The following is a 19,327-nucleotide window of genomic DNA, read 5'->3' as shown; positions in this document are numbered from 1 at the left end:
GTGAATATTTGTGGACGCCGCCGCCAACAACGGAATGTAGGATCGCTATGGCTCGCTTTTATGCCTAAAGTCGAAGGCTCAACAAAAAGGAGGTAAATTTTTATCACATGTGCGCTTTAAGAACTACGATATTTTGATACAAAAATAAAAACAAAAAAAAAGAAAATTATATATAGCAACCATGCAGTTTCTTACTTTATTTTCACAAAAAAGATAATTTCTAATGAACCAAACACACTAAAATTCACATCTGGTATATTTGTTGTTTTCTCAATTTCATTGAAAATCGCGTAAAAAATTCCTAAAACTGGTCAGGGTCCTTTTTCACAAAATACCCAGGAAAACCCCATGCATCATGTTTTAGTTGATTTACATGTAGTCTGCAAATAATAGATGAGTTTCCAATTTTGGTTTAATGAATGAACTGTCCAGGTTGACCTGCGATCTTTCACGGGAAAACATTTTAAAGGACATTGTGATGTGAAGATGTTTGCTAAGTGATGTCCAATTTTTCCTTGAAAAAGGCCCATTTGGAAGATCATGTATTGAATAACACATTCTATTTCCTGAACTCTTGGGACTGACCAGTGTTTTCCCTAGGCTATTCAAGCATTGCGGTACCGCTACGCATAAATTTCGACCGCCATGCTTTCATCATTGCCGCAATGCATCCCGCTATGTGTGAAAATTATAACTGTAAAATATTTATTATCGATATTTTGAAAGTGAAGTAACAAGTGACAACACTCCACAGGTGTTTTAAACTCATCCAACTGATAATTGGATGCATCACGTCGCGCGTGCCGGGATTTTACAACCTTCTTGATTAGATGGTTATAGTAACTTATACATAGAGACTTGGGTTACATAATAGAAGTTACCAGTCAGGTGATAAATAAATAGTCAGATTTATCTCCAATGCATATCTTTCTGTGCTAAATAAAAAGTTTAACCTTTTCCTGTAATGCTGTATAAATTTCACCTTAAAAACGGCCGGGTGTTTGACATCGTTATTTTACTGTGATCTTTAAAAAGTAGAAATTTAAAATTTGGTATAGTCTCTGGTATTATAAAATAAAACTAACGTAATTTCACCGAGAATGGACAAAACATTTTTTTTTTAATAAAGTTTCGCAGTTACTTCATCAGCTATATTTACATCGATGAATTATTTTTTGGTTGGTCACAACAATCAGTTATTTTTAGATTAGTCGCGGTTGATTGATTTTATCAAAGAATACACATCACCGCCACCGGGCCGAGAAAAAGACATGTCTTATGAAATATTTAAAAGATTTGATAGAAAAACTTTCAAAATATACGTAGTTATTTACGGAAATATTGTTTTTAATAAACTTGTGTTGATCTATTTTTATTTCAATGGGTCACAAGCTTCACGTGTAGCGGATTCATTTGCCGTTTTTTTCACAAGTGGGGCTAAAATTCTTTCACTTCGCCAAGATAGGATTTTTACAAAAAGGCGTTATAAATAAATCGGACAGGGATGTATTTAAAAAAAAAATAGTTAATTGTCATGAAATAAAATGTCAGCTTAGCTTCCAAACAGGTAATTGCCAAATATGACCTACAACATGGCAACAAAGGGAAACATCACAGATTTTTCTAGCATTCCACAGGGTCCCATTCAGGCCCATTCCCAATAGCAACAACCCTACATTTTACCAATTTTAGGAGGAAAAATTCCCAAAAGATCTCAAAATTCATTTTCATTTACAATGTATATTATCCATGACAGTCATGTTCATTTTGTTCAACCGTTAGCTTTATGCCGAAAATCGCCAACAAGTAATGTGTAAAACCGAGTAAATAGATATCTGACTGACAAAAACAACCGACAAAATTAATGGCCGCCATAAACCTGAAGTGTAGACAATTACAATACCAGATCAGATTCTGGGGGTGGATAAGGCGGATTCAAGGTTTGCCAATCAACAATGATCAAATACAATAAGTAAATAAAAAAAAAAATCCAGGCAGGTAACGAAATACAACCATAAAATATAAACACTAGAATTGAAAACCAAAAGATACAATGTATGAAAAAGAAAGAAGAAACAGGAAATATCTTATACATGTACAGAAACTAAAATTTATTTTTAGTTCACAAATTTTCATGTCAAAATCCAATTAAATGTGACATTACTTTTCTTTATCACTAAAAAATGTTGATACTGGATGTTTTTAGAATGTAAACATATAACTACAGATCCAACAGGTAATTTCTTCTCAATTTTGAAGGGCCAGTAAAAATCTGGAAGAGCAAGTGAATTAAGAAAAGTGTTAGCCAGCTTGGCCAGTTAAAATAAATCTTAATTCTATCCCTGAATTATTTATTATATTAACTGTTACTGTCTTTGAAGATAAAAAATTCTTAAGGGTTCTGCGGAACCCAGTGTCTCGCCTACTTTTGCTGTTAACCAGGCTCAACATAAATGAGGAAAAAAATCAATAAAAATATTCCTTTAGATACTATCTTTTGATTGTAAGAAGCTTCTGTCAGAGTTTGGTATAAATCCAGGATGGTTTATGAATCTAATAAATGTTTTAAAAACTTTAACTGCAGACTGTATTTAATGTTAACTGGAAGAAAAACTAAGTCCATTTATAAGTAAAATACGGATAAACAGGTACAAATTTTAACAAAATTTCCTTCTAGATACTAGCTTTTGATCATAAACAAGCTTCTGTCCAAATTTGGTACAAATCCAGGATAGTTTAAGAAAGTTATTAAAATTTTAAAAACTTTAACCACAGAGTTAATGTAGTTTCCTGGCAGAAAAACTAAGTCCATTTATAAGTAAAATATGGAAAAAATGAATTTTTTTTTTTAACAAATTTACTTCTGGATACTATCTTATGATCATAAACAAGCTTCTGTCCAAGTTTGGTAGAAATCCAGGATAGTTTAAGAAAGTTATTAAAATTTTAAAAACTTTAACCACAGAGTGAATGTATTATTTCCTGGCAGAAAAACTAAGTCCATTTATCATGTTTATAAGTAAAATACGTAAAAACAGGATTTTTATTTTACAAAATTTACTTCTGGATACTATTTTATGATCATATATACAAGCTACTGTCAAAGTTTGGTACAAATCCAGGATAGTTTAAGAAAGTTATTAAAATTTTAAAAACTTTAACCACAGAGTGAATATTTGTGGACGCCGCCGCCGACAACGGAATGTAGGATCGCTATGGCTCGCTTTTATGCCTAAAGTCGAAGGCTCAACAAAAAGGAGGTAAATTTTTATCACATGTGCGCTTTAAGAACTACGATATTTTGATACAAAAATAAAAACAAAAAAAAAGAAAATTATATATAGCAACCATGCAGTTTCTTACTTTATTTTCACAAAAAAGATAATTTCTAATGAACCAAACACACTAAAATTCACATCTGGTATATTTGTTGTTTTCTCAATTTCATTGAAAATCGCGTAAAAAATTCCTAAAACTGGTCAGGGTCCTTTTTCACAAAATACCCAGGAAAACCCCATGCATCATGTTTTAGTTGATTTACATGTAGTCTGCAAATAATAGATGAGTTTCCAATTTTGGTTTAATGAATGAACTGTCCAGGTTGACCTGCGATCTTTCACGGGAAAACATTTTAAAGGACATTGTGATGTGAAGATGTTTGCTAAGTGATGTCCAATTTTTCCTTGAAAAAGGCCCATTTGGAAGATCATGTATTGAATAACACATTCTATTTCCTGAACTCTTGGGACTGACCAGTGTTTTCCCTAGGCTATTCAAGCATTGCGGTACCGCTACGCATAAATTTCGACCGCCATGCTTTCATCATTGCCGCAATGCATCCCGCTATGTGTGAAAATTATAACTGTAAAATATTTATTATCGATATTTTGAAAGTGAAGTAACAAGTGACAACACTCCACAGGTGTTTTAAACTCATCCAACTGATAATTGGATGCATCACGTCGCGCGTGCCGGGATTTTACAACCTTCTTGATTAGATGGTTATAGTAACTTATACATAGAGACTTGGGTTACATAATAGAAGTTACCAGTCAGGTGATAAATAAATAGTCAGATTTATCTCCAATGCATATCTTTCTGTGCTAAATAAAAAGTTTAACCTTTTCCTGTAATGCTGTATAAATTTCACCTTAAAAACGGCCGGGTGTTTGACATCGTTATTTTACTGTGATCTTTAAAAAGTAGAAATTTAAAATTTGGTATAGTCTCTGGTATTATAAAATAAAACTAACGTAATTTCACCGAGAATGGACAAAACATTTTTTTTTTAATAAAGTTTCGCAGTTACTTCATCAGCTATATTTACATCGATGAATTATTTTTTGGTTGGTCACAACAATCAGTTATTTTTAGATTAGTCGCGGTTGATTGATTTTATCAAAGAATACACATCACCGCCACCGGGCCGAGAAAAAGACATGTCTTATGAAATATTTAAAAGATTTGATAGAAAAACTTTCAAAATATACGTAGTTATTTACGGAAATATTGTTTTTAATAAACTTGTGTTGATCTATTTTTATTTCAATGGGTCACAAGCTTCACGTGTAGCGGATTCATTTGCCGTTTTTTTCACAAGTGGGGCTAAAATTCTTTCACTTCGCCAAGATAGGATTTTTACAAAAAGGCGTTATAAATAAATCGGACAGGGATGTATTTAAAAAAAAAATAGTTAATTGTCATGAAATAAAATGTCAGCTTAGCTTCCAAACAGGTAATTGCCAAATATGTCATCCGTGTGTCCGTATGTCAGGTATTCTTCATTGACGACTTCTGTAATTAACGCAAATAAACTTTTTTTTATTGATTCCTGTAAAATCTCTGTGAAACAATGATGACATTCAAATTTTTATTTAACAACTTGCTGTTGATGCTGAAACCAATCTATCAGCAAAATTCGAAGAACAATCATCAGTTTAACAACCATGTCTAAGCAACCATCAAAGAAACGTCGCCTTACTGGCCCAACTTTTTTGACAAGTTGGTTAGAGAAGTCTACTCCTTCATCAAATTGTAGTCAGACAGATGAAAATCACCTTTGGGAAACAGACTATGCCAAAAAGTGCTCAACTGCTTAATGCATATATCAATTGAAGGACCAAAGGAAAAAGCTTTTGATTTTGAAAAATATGTGGTGACCTTTGGAAAGTTGAAACAGAGGAAGATATCAACAAAATAATGTGTACATGACATTAATTTGTAAATAACTATTGCAGACTGGATTATTGTTATTATTGTTTATATGGTCTTTCATTAATTACTCTCATCTGTGATAAATACTTTAAAATTTCACGACTTATATGAATTGCTGTACCTATAATAAAACAATTAGATTGGTATATGGCTTTTAACATATAAATTATGTAATGTAACTAATTCTGAAAAAAAAGCGTCGCACGCCGCGTTGCAAATTCACCATGGACCCACCATGCATGAAAAACTTTCTAGGGAAGACACTGACTGACGAGTTGCTTATATTTGTGTACAAGACAGCATAATTGTTAGACTTATTTGACAATTGCAGGGAGACTGTACAGCATGTGTAGCACAGGCATGCCCATGTGACAGGCAGAGGCAACATTTTTTTTTTTTAAAGTCCAATGAAAACTGTTATAAAGTAAACAGAACATATAACCTGGAATTATAACGTTTCTAACTTTTTAGATTGTGTTGTAACTAAAATGGTGATTTCAGTGATTTGAGGCGCTGCTTCGATAATTGGAATGAAATCAAAAGGCGTGTTATTCTTTGCGCAGTCATCTCCAGTCTGATTTTTTAACAATGTAAAGTGGTCTCTTCCAGGAAAGAAGGTGGTTTACTCAAAGTCCACATTCAAACTGAAACTGGTAGGAACAAAATTGGTGAAAACTTTTTAACTGACAAACGCGGGAAATCGAAAACAAAGTTCTATCATTTTCAGTGTGATTATGGGTTAAGTGCAAGCTTTTTATGCTCTTTGATATTAATTTCTAAACTTATAGTTTAATGGCAATGCATAAACCTTTTTATGTAGCAACAACAAGCTTTAAGTGCATAAAAATATTGGGAAAATTGTTTTTTTTAAATGCACATTTCCACTACGACGCCATCTTTCGTTGATATAAATTTAAAATCAAGCAGGAATAGGGAATAGTTCCGGAAAATCATTCATTTTTTGTTACTTTGACCGACACTCACCGTTTGTACTGTTCAGTTTGTATTACTATCGGACAAAAAATGCAAATAATGTCAATAATTATAGCATCTTCATCAAAGATGAATATTCTTTTTCAGATATATATTTCACGTTCATATCATTGAAGATAACGAACTTAAATTAAGCAATTGAGAAATAATTATTACAAAAACTTCTGTTAAATGGCAGCTTTGAAGCCTAGTAAAACAGAACGGGAAAATCTCAAAAGTACTCTCTCTGAAATACAAATTAATAATGGAGAAATCGTAATTGATTTAGATGATATTCGCCGTGATCTCAACAACTTGAATGAAAGGCATCTTGATTTGCAAACAAGGTCGATGCGCGAAAACTTAGTGTTTACTGGTATTCCATTTAAAAATGACGTAACCATAGAAGAAACAGAAAACATTATTAAAAACTTCATGTATAAAGAGCTTAAAAAGGAGACAACTGCTGATTTTCACAGAGCGCATCGTTTTGGAAAGGAAATAGAATTTCGTGATAAAAAGGATGGGAGTCGGAAAAAAACAAGACCTATCGTATGAATTCTTGACAGTTCGGCACCCAGATCTAAAATTTTAAACAGGCTATAGAAAATAAGAAGAAAGCTTATTTGAAGCGGGATAAGCTTTTTATAGATGGGAATGAATTCATCCTACCCGATGACGATGAGATGGAAATAAATGACGGCACGGAGAAGTATGAAAAGCAAGGTGTGCGTCCAAAGGCAACACCCTACAGAGAGCCTCAACGACAAACACATCGATCCCACATTGAACCTCGCAGAGGGCGTAGACGCTAGGTAGATCAAGGAGGATAAACAGACAGTTTCATTCAGCCTGACTACTCCAGTGGACGGACTTTCACTTAATTACTATAATAATAAAAAATCATGTAATATAGTAAACAATAAATCGATTCACTTATTACTTAATACAAAAGAGGGACGAAAGATACCAGAGGGACAGTCAAACTCATAGATCGAAAACAAACTGACAACGCCATGGCCAAAAATAAAAAGACAAACAGACAAATAATAGTACAGATGACACAACATAGAAAACTAAAGACTAAGCAACACGAACCCCACCAAAAACTGGGGGTGATCTCAGGTGCTCCGGAAGGGTAAGCAGATCCTGCACCACATGTGGCACCCGTCGTGTTGCTTATGTTATTACAAATCCGGTAAATAGTCTAATTCGGTAAGTCACATTCGTGAAAAGGGAAGGGTATTGTAGTTACGACATAAGGAACATATCCAATATCATCTGTGAAACGGTTATTCCATAACGGCCAACCAACTCGTGATGGCGTCTGTAAAATTTACGAAGGGATGATTTCAACTTCACCATTTGGAACTCTTGGCTTAAAAGCTTCCTTGTGAGCAGCAATCCTCTATCAAGGAAATCATGATAGGAAACACAAGCCCGGGAATATCGTATCAATTGGGAGATATATACTCCGTATGCAGGCGCTGCTGGAATGTTGCTACATAGAAATGGAAAGTTCACAATTGGGAAGCTGAAATCATCTCTTTTGTCGTAAAGTTTTGTTTTCAACCGACCCTCATTGTCAATTTCTAGATGTAAGTCAAGATATGAGGCAGACTTAACTGTATCTGTAGTATCCTTTATCTCTAGTTCGATGGGATAGATTCGTTCAACATAGTCACCAAATTTTGTATTATTTAGTGAGAGAACATCATCTATATAGCGGAACGTAGAGTTAAAGGATATTGCTAACTTCTTATCTTTCTTCCTAAGAAGTTCCTGTATGAAGTCAGCCTCATAATAATAAAGAAAGAAGTCGGCAAGAAGAGGGGCACAATTGGTTCCCATTGGAATTCCGACAGTCTGTTGAAAAACACGTCCTCCAAACGTAACAAATATGTTGTCAATCAAGAAATCAAGCATCTTGATAATGTCAGTTTCAGAGAATTTTTTGTTTGAATCAGAGTGATTCTTTAAAAAGTAGGATTTATCCCTCCCCAAGACAAGATACTTACAATATATACGGCACAGTGCTTATTTAAGTGTAAACACATATGGTAGAAAACTTATAGATAATACAATTTTGTAAGAATAACAACATGTATATAATCTGAGACTACTATCATGAACAGTGTTATAGTAGTCTCAGATATAATGAATGGTCGGATAGGAAATGATGAAGAAGGAAAACCTACGAGCAAGAATACAAGTGTCGTAGATTATGCAATATGTACTGCAGATGTATTTTATCTAGTCAAAAATTTTGATGTTCTGCCTTTTAGCAATTTATGATTCTGATATCCATTGTTCACTTGAATTAGTACTCAATTGTAGTAATCATAATCAATCAAATGTATATATAAATGTAGAATCTGGTGAAAATAATACATATATGGGAAAATGGAATCATGATCAAGTTAATGAATATAAAAACACATATTGACAAAGAAAGTATATCTAAATTGTTATCTTTTATTATGACAAAAACTGAAAATGTTCAAAATGTAGATAAAAATACTGTTGATGAAATTGTAAATGAAATAAGAGATGTTTTACTCAATTCTGCTAGAAATACATTTGGGGAGTTCGTACAGAAAACTTATGGATATGCTTTCACGGGAGGGAAACAAAATCACAGTAATTGATTTGACACAGAATGCCGCCGGGAAAGGAAGGCGTTTAGAAAATCAAAAAAGTTATATAAACGGTATGGTTCACGGATATTCAAGGAACGTATGAGACGTAGTGAGACTCTATATAAAAAAAAACATGGATACAAATATTAGATCATTTAATGTAAATTTACGTTCCAAAATGAAAATGATGCGATAAAAAAGCCCGAAAGAATTTTTGGAAAATTATAAATCGAGGTAGACGAAGGGAAAACAATGATATTAATATTGAAGATTTGTTTTCTTTTTTTAAGGATCTGAATAAAAATTACGAAAACAGAAAACCGATACATATTAGAAAATGATGTTAACGAAAAGTCATCAAATGTATTTCCTAATTCTTGTATCACACAAAAGGTGAAATATTGAAGGCCATAAAAAGCCTGAAAAATAATGATTTTTTAGACACCTGGTGATGGTCACAAGATATCGAAAATGAGTTGACAGTATTTTTTTTAATTATTTTTACTTTTATATGCAGATGATACTGTTTTATTAGCAGAAAATAGCACTGATCTGCAATACATGTTAAATACCTTTTACGAATATTGTGAAGAATGGAAAATGAAAATAGGTATACAAACAAAACTAAAGTTTTGATCTTTTCCAGTGGCAGAATGCCAGCAAATCTCAAGTTCACAGTAAATTGTAAAGATATTGAAATTGTAAAAGAATACAAATATTTAGGTATTTTATTTTCTAGAAGTGGATCTTTTTTATCAAATAAAAAACATTTAAAGGAACAAGCCACAAAAGCTATGTATAGTGTTTTAAAAATTGGTAGACAAAATAATTTGTCAATAGAATGTCAACTTGATTTATTTGACAAAATGGTTTTACCAATACTGTTATATGGATCATAAATATGGGGATTTGAAAATATAGATAATTATACTTGAACGTGTACATTTACAATTTTGTAAAATGATTTTACATTTAAAACAGTCTACGCCAAATTTCATAGTGTATGCAGAGCTTGGCAGATACCCCATTACTGTGTCGGAAAAGTTGCGAATGATTAATTTCTTGGAGTAGACTTCTTAATGGGAAAGAAAGTAAAATTTGTGTTGTATTATACAAACTTGTGTTTTTATATTATAATGATAACGGAATAGAAACTAAGTGGATATCATATATAAAAAAATATTTTTGATAATTGTGATATGTCCAATATATGGAATGCACAGTTTGCTGATAAATGGGTGTCAAAATGTATTGAGCAAAAACTCAAAGACCAGTTTTAACAAGAATGCTTTGCTTTTGTTGCAGAATCGCCTAAAACTTGATCGCATTTTTAAAAAGAACCTACAATTTGAAAAATATTTTTCATATTTACCTTACAAATTCATTTATACATTATGCAAATATAGATGTGGTAGTCACCCCTTGCCGATTGAGTCTGGAAGGTGGCAGGGTTTACCGAGAGAAAACAGAATCTGCCGTTTCTGTGACTCAAACGACAGACCAAAGAAATTACATCGATGCCTCATATTTATCTTAAATTGTTTGTTAGACTTTAAAGACTACGCAGTCTTTTGGAAGAAAGTGTTGTTGACTTACTGCATGAAAAATAAGAAATAGCTTGACTCTTCCAGTGAATACTATATAATTTATATAATGTTTAGAAACTCTAAGTTATCGCTTTGAAAACTAGAGTGGCTATTTTTGCCTTGAAGCAAATGCCGACAGATTCATATTTTAATATAGATGGCAAGTATACCATGTATACTATAGAAACTTTTACATAATTTTACTATATGGGCATATTGTTACTAATAAATGGCTATCCCAAAGTAGCCTAGTAGCTCCGGACAAAACAGACACAAAAGCCATATCTAATATAGTTCGGTTCTTATGTCATACTGTTACACCACTGTTCCAGGTTAGTGGGAGTGTTTGGCGCTAGTCTTTTCGATACAACTGTTAATAACGTAAAGTAAAAAGATTATGATTGTTTAATCAGTTGTTATGTAAGTTGGCACATGTCAATCGGTTCACTCATTTTTCGGAAATTTCAACGAAAAACCGTCACGTGCCTAAACATTGTTCAATTTCTCATTTATTTGTGGTTCTTTTTCTATACAATTTGGAATTTATGTATTTAATATCAATCTCTACCATAATATGAAAAACAATACATGTAACAGCACACCTCCTAGTCCTTATAGCAGTGCTTAGACGTACCGTCCGCCACATTCTGTATGTGCCTGTCCCAAATCAGGAGCCTGTTATTCAGTGGTTGTCGTTTTGTTTTGTATACTTAAATAAGGCCGTAATATTTCACGTTTGAATTGTTTTACATTTTTCATTTCGAGGCCTTTTATAGCTTACTATGCGGTATGGGATTTGTTCATTGTTGAAGGCCGTACGGTAACCTATATGTCATTTGGTCTCTGATGGAGAGTTGCTATCATATACATCTTCTTATTTTTATAGAAAAGTAAGATAACAAAAATACCAAACTCCAAGGAAAATTCAAAACGGACAGTCCCTTATCAAATGGCAAAATCAAAAGCTCAAACACATTAAACGAATGGAAAACAACTGTCATATTCCAGACTTGATACAGGCAGAGACATATATACATATATATATGTGTATATAAACAAGTCTTAATTGAAAACAACGTTCAAACCTATGATTGCGTTGGATAAAAACCGCAATTTTTATACATGTGCATGTAAAAGAAAATTTCGTGGTAGAGGGGTCTAATTACAGCACAAACAACATTTTCCAAAAGACCAAAAAAGTATCAAAGTATATTTTTACAAAACGCATTTGACTAACAGGTCGAACAACTGATGTTCTTAAACCCTGCTGACTGCCATTGACGATTGCCAAATAAACGGATCACCAGATGTAACGAAATGGATCTTAACTATTAATCTAATACCAAACAGAAAACAATAAACTTGCGGAAAAGATGGTATACCGCAAACAAAAGGTGCAAAAATTAGTACACCATATCCGGATTTCGACAATTAATGTCTCTTCAGTGATGTTAGGAATCGAAATGGTATTTGGAAGGCCATATAATTTACCTCAATTTAGGATAGACTCTTAAATTTTGAAGAGTCGAAATAGGATGAACGGATCATATAAACCCGAAGGCAAATATAATACAAGCCCAAACGAAAAAATATAAGCAAGTCTTAATTGAAAACAACGTTCAAACCTATGATTGCGCCCCGGTTGGATAAAAATTGCCATTTTTATACGTGTGCATGCAAAACAAATTTCTTGGTAGAGGGGTCTAAATACAGCACAAACAACATTTTCCAAAAGACAAAAAAAGTGAAAAAGTATATTTTAACAAAACGTATTTGACTAGCAGGTCGAACAACGGATGTTCTTAAACCCTGCTGACTGCCATTGGCGATTGCCAAATAAACGGATCACCAGATGTAACGAAATGGATCTTAACTATTAATCTAATACCAAACAGAAAACAATAAACTTGCGGAAAAGATGGTATACCGCAAACAAAAGGTGCAAAAATTAGTACACCATATCCGGATTTCGACAATTAATGTCTCTTCAGTGATGTTAGGAATCGAAATGGTATTTGGAAGGCCATATAATTTACCTCAATTTAGGATAGACTCTTAAATTTTGAAGAGTCGAAATAGGATGAACGGATCATATAAACCCGAAGGCAAATATAATACAAGCCCAAACGAAAAAATATAAGCAAGTCTAAATTGAAAACAACGTTCAAACCTATGATTGCGCCCCGGTTGGATAAAAATCGCAATTTTTATACGTGTGCATGCAAAACAAATTTCTTGGTAGAGGGGTCTAAATACAGCACAAACAACATTTTCCAAAAGACAAAAAAAAGTGAAAAAGTATATTTTAACAAAACGTATTTGACTAGCAGGTCGAACAACTGATGTTCTTAAACCCTGCTGACTGCCATTGGCGATTGCCAAATAAACGGATCACCAGATGTAACAAAATGGATCTTAACTATTAATTTAATACCAAACAGAAAACAATAAACTTGCGGAAAAGATGGTATACCGCAAACAAAAGGTGCAAAAAAAATATATAATATATATATATATATATAAAATGACTGAATAATCTCATATTGATGAAGGATATCTGTTATCCGAAATATTTATAGTTACATTTGTTCGTTTATTGTCATTTTTTGGTGATGTTGTACCCTTTTAGACTGGTTATATAATATATATATATATATATAAACAAGTCTAAATTGAAAACAACGTTCAAACCTGTGATTGCGTTGGATAAAAACCGCAATTTTTATACGTGTGCATGCAAAACAAATTTCTTGGTAGAGGGGTCTAAATACAGCACAAACAACATTTTCCAAAAGACCAAATGAGTGAAAAAGTATATTTTAACGAAACGCATTTGACTAGCAGGTCGAACAACTGATGTTCTTAAACCCTGCTGATTGCCATTGGCGATTGCCAAATAAACGGATCACCGATGTAATAAATGGATCTTAATTATAAATTTTATACTTAACAGAAAACAATAAACTTGCGGAAAAGATGGTATATCGCAAACAAAAGGTGCAAGGGTTTTTGTACACCATATCCGGATTTCGACAATTAATGTCTCTTCAGTGATGTTAGGAATCGAAACGGTATTTGGAAGGCCATATAATTTACCTCAATTTAGGATAGACTGTTAAATTTTGAAAGAGTCAAAATAGGATGAACGGATCATATAAACCCGAAGGCAAATATAATACAAGCCCAAACGAAAAAATATAAACAAGTCTAAATTGAAAACAACGTTCAAACCTATGATTGCGTTGGATAAAAACCGCAATTTTTATACGTGTGCATGCAAAACAAATTTCTTGGTAGAGGGGTCTAAATACAGCACAAACAACATTTTCCAAAAGACCAAATGAGTGAAAAAGTATATTTTAACGAAACGCATTTGACTAGCAGGTCGAACAACTGATGTTCTTCAGGTCGAACAACTGATGTTCTTAAACCCTGCTGATTGCCATTGGCGATTGCCAAATAAACGGATCACCGATGTAATAAATGGATCTTAATTATAAATTTTATACTTAACAGAAAACAATAAACTTGCGGAAAAGATGGTATATCGCAAACAAAAGGTGCAAAGGTTTTTGTACACCATATCCGGATTTCGACAATTAATGTCTCTTCAGTGATGTTAGGAATCGAAACGGTATTTGGAAGGCCATATAATTTACCTCAATTTAGGATAGACTGTTAAATTTTGAAAGAGTCAAAATAGGATGAACGGATCATATAAACCCGAAGGCAAATATAATACAAGCCCAAACGAAAAAATATAAACAAGTCTAAATTGAAAACAACGTTCAAACCTATGATTGCGTTGGATAAAAACCGCAATTTTTATACGTGTGCATGCAAAACAAATTTCTTGGTAGAGGGGTCTAAATACAGCACAAACAACATTTTCCAAAAGACCAAATGAGTGAAAAAGTATATTTTAACGAAACGCATTTGACTAGCAGGTCGAACAACTGATGTTCTTAAACCCTGCTGACTGCCATTGGCGATTGCCAAATAAACGGATCACCGATGTAATAAATATATATATATATATATATATATGTTACAGGCATTTTCTAAATTTACTACAAAATGCCTGAAAATTTTAGGCATTTTCTAAAATGCCTGTTAGATTCAGGCATTTTATATATTGACTAATTTTTTCAGGCATTTTACAAAATCCCTGGAAAAATTGAAAGTCATTTTACAAAATGCCTGAAATTATTTAATAGTATGAAATATTCACAAAAACTTGGCAATTGAAAGTATCGAACAACATATCAGTTTTATAAATGATAATTACTGAATTTTAAAGCTTCCATTTTAAGTTTTAATATTTAAGACAAATTCTACTGAATTATTCAAAATTCCAACAAACACCGAACTTGACAATTATTTGTTATTTCATATAATGTTTGGATGACAGGATCTGTTAAACTTTTGTTCTGATTGTTTGCAAATACATTTTTTGGCGTAAAATCTGGTCTTAGCGCTACAACCAATTTGGCGAAACGGGGAACAATCACACATTCAGCTTTGTCAATATGTTTTATGATAAATCACTTAACGTTCGACCAACATTGGGTTTTGCAAAATACACATACATGAATATCTTATTTTGCACGTGTTCCCATTATATTCAAAGTCACATAAGCATGAGTAGGTTGACTGACATCTTTCTGCTTATAAGGGAGAGAGTAGTCTCATTGGCAATCATACCACATCTTCTTATTTTTATGTGAAATATTTGCTGTTGAATGCCAAAAAAAAAAAAAAACAATCATTAAATAAAAAAAAGAACATGCTTCTTTTTCTCTGCTTCATATTGCACGTTACTGTTTTTGGATCTAGATATTCTAAAAGTTCTTTTTCAAAATTTTGTTCTTTAGTAAGAACAATTTGTCCTTCTGATATCATGACAAAAAGATCATAAAATTACTATCTGAAATACAGAGTGAGTACATACTTAACGTAGTTTCTCTAAAAAAGAATACAAACTTTCTTAGCTTTTTTTTAAGAATAAACTCAATTTTTACCGAACCATTAGTTATTAGCAAGATATGGTGTTTATGGTCATATGCATCTCAATAATAATTCTTCTTTTTTTAACAAATTAATTGAAAGTGAACAGGCAATTTGTTGAATTTTGCTTCAAAATTTCAGTCATTTTACAAAATGACTAGGTATTTTTAGTCATTTTATATAATGCCTATTAAAGTTAGGCATTTTAAAAATTGCCTGAAAATTCAGTCATTTTACAAAATGCCTAAATTTAGAAAATGCCTGTAACATATATAATATATCATAAAATATCCTTAAGATATACAAATTGAATTACAGATATAGTATCTTATTCGAGTAAATTAGTAGTAACTGTCTAGCATACTTTGCCAGCATATACATTATCAAAACGCTATTTACGGTAAATTATGACCTTTTTTGTGAGTAATTTTGAAAATACTAAAAGTTCTGTTAACGATGTTAGGTTTAAATGTTTAAAAGCTGCGATCACAAAACAGTACTGGAATACAACTTAAGGAAGCATATTAAAATTATGAAATATTTAGAGATAATTGATCTGCATGAAGTTATTACTATTGATAATTTTATTATCTGTTAGCCTTTTAACGACAGAAATAAAAATGAGCCAGTTAAACGAAACATATTGTAAGCTTATAATGCTACACAAATCTTCAAAGATTCGAATGCTGCTTAAGCACCTATTCTACCTCCAGGATAAGTATGTTGTTGACCCTGCAGACAAAGTTTATGAATCATATTACATAAACAGCTTGATTAAAAGAAAGATATGGGTATATTGACAATTCACAAGAACTTACAAAGAGGAAGCCTGAACAATAAATTAAAGGACTGGTCTATGTTCGTTTGAAATTTCAACCAAAGACGAAGAAATGGATTTTCTGCATACTAACACTACATGTCCTTCCAAACAATATTTTATTGCTCGATTTGCCAAATGCTCCACGATTTTTTTTTCGAACTATTACCATCTATTTTATCAGTAATCAGGGCCGGTCCTCAGATTCACTGTGAAACTATACTTGCTCTAGGGTCGTGAATCAGATGTGGAGGCTAAACAATTCTTACTACTAAAGAATTTGTACTAACCACGAGCAACACGATATTTAGAGTACGGACTACTTATATATTTGCAGCACCTGAGCTTACCCCCGGTTTTTGGTGCGATTCGTGTTGCTCGGCTTTTGTTTTCTTTGTAGTGTTTTGTGGATCTTTTCGTCTTTTTGTTTGTTGCCGTGACGCTGTCAGTTTTTTTTCGACTGATGAGTTTTGCATGTCCTTTTGGTATCTTTCAATAGCATAAAAAAAATTGACTTATCTACCTTTTACATATATACTCCTCTAAACTTAAGAACTATTGCAAGAAATAGTCTAATGAAAATAATGGCCAAAGTAGATACAAATATCTTTTAGAAAGAGATACATTATATTCTGTGAAAAAAAAAATGAAAAAAAAAAAAAAACTAAAAGAACAACAACACTTTGATTCAAACTAAAATGTCTATGAAAATGACATCATCAATATTATTGACTGTTTGACTGACAACATATTTGCTTCGTTTGGAGGATGTGTTTTTAACGAACACTTATAATTCCTATTATATTCCTATAAAGGAACCAGCTCTTCTATCCGACTCGTATATGCAACAGACTTCATACAGTAATTAAGAAGATTGAAAAGAAACTCGCATTATTCTTTGACATTACATTCCGCTATATGAAGGATGTCCTTTCATTGATAAATAGAAGGTTTGCTGACTATATGTTGATAGCATCTATACTGAACTCGAAATAAAGGATACCACAGATACAATTAACTTTGCTTTTCGTACCTTTATGCATATCTAGAAATTGCCTCTACGACAACAGAGGAGATTTCAATTTCCCATCGTGAACTTTCCATTTCTGTGTAGCGACTTTCAGAAGCTCCTACGTATAAGAATATATATTATACTGGAGTGAAGTATCCAAGTTAATCCTGCAATTTGATTAGTGACCTAAACAGGGGGTATGATCCCAAATAAGGATACTCCAGTATATAATATAATTGTTATCGGGCTTCACATGGAATATGGGCTCACAACTGGTGCAATACAACCGTAATGTTAATGTTATTCCAAATAGTAAAGCTGACGTCATCACTCCGAAAATTTGGCAAACGTATTTGTGATTTGTCCGAGTGGTATTGAATTTCAGTTTCACATATGACCAAAGATATGTTCTACTTGTCGCAGTCACAATCCCATCCTGTTTTTATTCGATTGTGAATGCGACTAACTTGCCACGAGCAACACGACGGTGCCACCAGTGGATCAATGAATCTGACCCTTCCGGAGCACCTACGTTCTCCCCGAATATTCTTTGGGATTTGTATTGTTCAATTTTGTGTGTTTTCCGTGTAGTGTTTTGTAGACAATTGTTTGTCTTATTTTGTTTTGTTTTTTGTTATGACACTGTCTGGTTTTTTTTCGATATACAGTTTTTAATTTCCCCTTTGTATGTTCTACCTCTTTTTTTACCGAAAGATAATGCAAAACTAACTAAGAAGGAGAAAGATCAAATGAAAAAAGAAGGGAGATGATGTTTTGTCAAATGATTCCTTATGGCCGAAAAGAATTACAGGGTAGAGGTACTTCAGAGAGAAATCAAAATATACGAATTGGCACAATGCTTTGATCATAAACATAGTGAAACTTAATTATCAGATAAATAGATAATAGAACGGAGCAAATTAGATAAAAATATATCTAAATATCCTTTGCGACACGATTACATTAAATAAACATCACACACAATTATAAGCATACAAAAAAATAACAATAATCAGCGGAATTGCGAGAAAATGGAAATTTTCCGTAGATCCCAACATGAGTGAATATTTGAATGTATATCGATCAATATCCAATTTTCAAAATTTATAACTGGATTTAAATAAAATATTCATTTCGATTTCAATTCCCACCCGTATCATTTCTTCAAGCTTGCTTACTACTTCAAAACGGCAAGCATTGGGTCTTCTGAATCACAACAAATTGATATAATGTTATAATGGCTCCGAGTGTAGCGCTGAAATGAGTGTCTCGGCCGCATAATTCGACACTAAAATGGTGCGAGCAAGATGTAGCACTGTTACAAACGTATATCTAATCAAATACTGTTTGCCAATTTTTATTTGAATAAACCAAAACAAAAGCTGCATAAGTTTCATCAACATTTTCTCTCCATGAATATGCAGTGAGAACTATAGTTCCCCAACACTTCGCTCGATTTACAGTTAAATTAACAACTAATTTTGTTATCCTCTTTAGTTTTACTGGAGGGTGTCTTTTCAGTCCAAGGATGAGAGTTCTTGTATCACTTCTACAAGTAAATGCTCGTGAGAAAGAACGCGTTTCTTATCATCAAATTCTTGTAAAGGGCACTTCATACACATGCTGGGTTTCCGAAGATTACATGTTTATCTTGTTTTCTCTTTGTCTATAATTATGAAAGGATGGATAAATTAGTAGATAAATCCTTGATACTGAATAACATCCAAATCAGCACACAACAAAAGTTTATATTTGTGTAAACATACTATTTGTATTAAAAATTATTTCTCTGAGAGAAAGAAGGAAATATATATAAGCATGGTTAAACTTACGGAAAAAGAAAGTTTGTGTTTGCTTTTCCTCGTTTTAATACCAATTATTGTACAGTAGTAAACTTGTACGTTTCGTGTACAATCTGTTGCAAATAAACTTCATAAAAATATATCATAGGAATATCATATTACACAATATTCATTTTTGTATATGGTTAACATATTTAAAGCGTATTTTGTCATATCAGAGTTGAAATGATAACGCCTGATCTATTGAAAATTTGTGGTTTTCTCTGAAGATCATTTAT

General features: G+C 32.5%; 1 protein-coding gene across 1 annotated transcript in view; it reads right to left on the bottom strand.

Annotated features, from left to right (window-relative positions):
• Positions 1 to 19,117, bottom strand: part of LOC127709122 (MATH and LRR domain-containing protein PFE0570w-like) — a 45,660-nt gene extending 26,543 nt beyond the window's left edge. Inside the window, exon 1 of the mRNA XM_052214473.1 lies at positions 19,080 to 19,117. The gene's annotated coding sequence lies outside the window, so the exon portion shown is untranslated. The remainder of the gene's footprint in view (positions 1 to 19,079) is intronic.
• Between the last annotated feature and the right edge of the window lie 210 nt (positions 19,118 to 19,327).

The sequence above is a fragment of the Mytilus californianus genome, unplaced genomic scaffold (assembly GCF_021869535.1).
Source record: "Mytilus californianus isolate M0D057914Y unplaced genomic scaffold, xbMytCali1.0.p SCAF_7, whole genome shotgun sequence".
Taxonomy (NCBI): domain Eukaryota; kingdom Metazoa; phylum Mollusca; class Bivalvia; order Mytilida; family Mytilidae; genus Mytilus; species Mytilus californianus.
This window is presented reverse-complemented; position numbering and strand designations above follow the sequence as displayed.